The sequence below is a fragment of the Ailuropoda melanoleuca genome, unplaced genomic scaffold, assembly GCF_002007445.2.
Source record: "Ailuropoda melanoleuca isolate Jingjing unplaced genomic scaffold, ASM200744v2 unplaced-scaffold76306, whole genome shotgun sequence".
Lineage (NCBI taxonomy): Eukaryota > Metazoa > Chordata > Mammalia > Carnivora > Ursidae > Ailuropoda > Ailuropoda melanoleuca.
Window position 1 is genome coordinate 380 of NW_023251955.1, and position 2,354 is coordinate 2,733.

The window sequence follows — 2,354 nt, forward strand, 5'->3', positions numbered from 1 at the left end:
AAAGTGGCAGGAAAGAGACCCAGTTAAGAGCAGCTTCCCGAGTCCAGCAGTTCTTTCAGCATGGGGGTCCATCTCTCCAGTCTGTCTGTCCATTCTAGATGCATCTAACACAGAAAACCTGCAGATGTCATCACGTAGCTCCATCTGAACGTTAACAGGGCAGACAAAAGGAAATCATTCCATGGCTGAGAACAAACAACAAAAACAGAACTGCATTGTTTCTTTTCCCCAAATGAAATCAATAGGGAAGGTCCTGTGTGATTCCAAAATCTCCAGGGTAGAAATGGAGCACTCTGAAATGTCAAAGACCCCGTTATTTTGTAAAGATAGTACACCTCAAAATATTCTAATTGCATGTGCGAACCACGAGCTACTGTCTCAGCTACCCATGCCAGGCCCAAGAGTCCTGGGAGGGTGGTGGGGACTGTCCCTGGCTGTCCCAGCATCTTGCTGTGGAGTGAGAAGCTGAGCTGGGGATGGGGAGACACTGCCGAATGAGGTTTTGTTGTCTGAGGTTATGTTCAGGTGTGACTTCTGTCTTTTAGGAGTTTTGAGGCCACCTCAGTTGTGTGTTTTCAGTGCTGAGGTGAAGTCCAACGGCAGGACCCTCTACCCACCGAGACCACGTGCTCCGAGTGTCAGTGGGAGGTGGTGTCTCCTTTTGGCACCATGGAGTTGACTATTGAAATAAGAAAAGCTGTCGCAGTCGCTGGTTTTGGACACCTTTCTCCTTGCCGGCTGCCGCACGCAGGGTGATGATGATGTTGTCGCCGCTGTCTTCCTTCTGGACCTGCTTCAGCTCCTGCTGTTCCGTCTTGTCGCCATTCTGGCACTTTGTGGGCAGGGAGGTCGACACCAATGCACGTGTTGCCGTCGTGTCCAGAGGACTCGCCACATTGTTCACCTGGTTCCGGCCAGCGGCAGGGATTGGCATCAGGCGAGTCCCGTTTCGGGGGACCATTTTTGTTGGTTGCTGGTGCTGACCTACAGGTGCCTGCTGTGCTGTGGTGACCTTGTGGACAGGGGTGGTCTGTGGCTCCTGAATGACCCGGCTGGCAGCGCCCGCTGTGGCATGGGTAATGGCAGGAATAGATTCCACGTTCACTTTTACTTCTTTGTGATCTCCATTGTCTTGCGGCTCTGCCGTAGGAGGGGCCAGCACAGCCGCCTGAGTGACCAGAGCCTGGACGGCGACAGTGTACTTGCTTCCCGGGGCCAGGCCTGCCGTGCTGGTGACAGACACTGCAGGGATCTGGTGGGCGCCGTGCGCCATCTGCACTACAGGCTGCTGGGAGGTCGAGGTGGTCACGGGAGCAGTGACCATGTAGGTGATGGGATTGATCGATCGCTGGTGGCAGCTGCCACTGCCCAGCCATTAAAATGCGCTGACGAGAAAGAGGGGAGCCTGGTGCACCCTGGGCAAACCATGCCTCCTGGATGATGGCCAGTTTGGGCTGTGAGGCACTGGGCTCAGGCTCCAGGGGGGCTGGTAAAACTTCCCTTGACAGGCTCTTGGGGGTCTGGGCACCACTGGCGAGTGCAGACNAAGTGCAGACAGCACTCCAGAGTGATTGGGAGAGGCTGGGCCACTTCTGGAGAAGAGGGGTCCCGGAGAGTTTCTAAAGCAAGGCATGCCCATGGACCGTCTTTTCCTAAAAGCCTGCTCTATGAATTTGCTTTCAGAGGCAGGATCTGTCCTCGGAATGAGCCCTTTTGCCTGGTTCTTCCTGAGAACGTGGTAGTATGATGAAATAAGGATTCAGAGAGAGATTGTGGCGAATTGGATTCGTCCAGCTCTTGTCCGCTGTCTTGTAGTATGGATAATTTTTAGTGATGTGAGTGTAAATACCATTTAGGGTAAGTTGTTTCTCAGGAGCCATCGTAGTTTTCTGTCCTATGAATTCTGCATAGGAATAAGGTGGCTTTGAATCCTTCTTGGGGCTGTCTGCACCAGAAGCTTCCTTTTCATTTTCTGGCTGCCAGTTGTCGGCCATTCACTTGAGGTCAGCTGGTATCACCCTGCTCCCCGGGGGCTGGATGGGCAGGAGTTGGCAGCACTGGGTGGCCATGGCCACCAAGGAAGGGGGCCACGGCATTTATTTGGAATGTGGATGTTCAGGGCCGAGATGAGGGCCTGCACAGGCTTCACCCGGGACCCGGAAGCCTCCTATTTCTCCGTCTTCNCTGGACGGGGCAGTGAACGGGATCCTGAGATTTGTGCTCGGGAAGCTGGAGGTGCACATGCACGGCCGTTGTCTGGTGGTGTCCTGCGCCTCTGGAATACAGCGTCCACCAACAGGGCAAACATCCATTCTCACCGGGGCAGTGCAGGTAGAAGTCGCTGCTGGCATCGG

General features: G+C 54.4%; 1 pseudogene; it reads right to left on the reverse strand.

Annotated features, from left to right (window-relative positions):
- Positions 1 to 679: 679 nt before the first annotated feature.
- Positions 680 to 2,308, reverse strand: LOC117800738 (annotated as a pseudogene).
- Between the last annotated feature and the right edge of the window lie 46 nt (positions 2,309 to 2,354).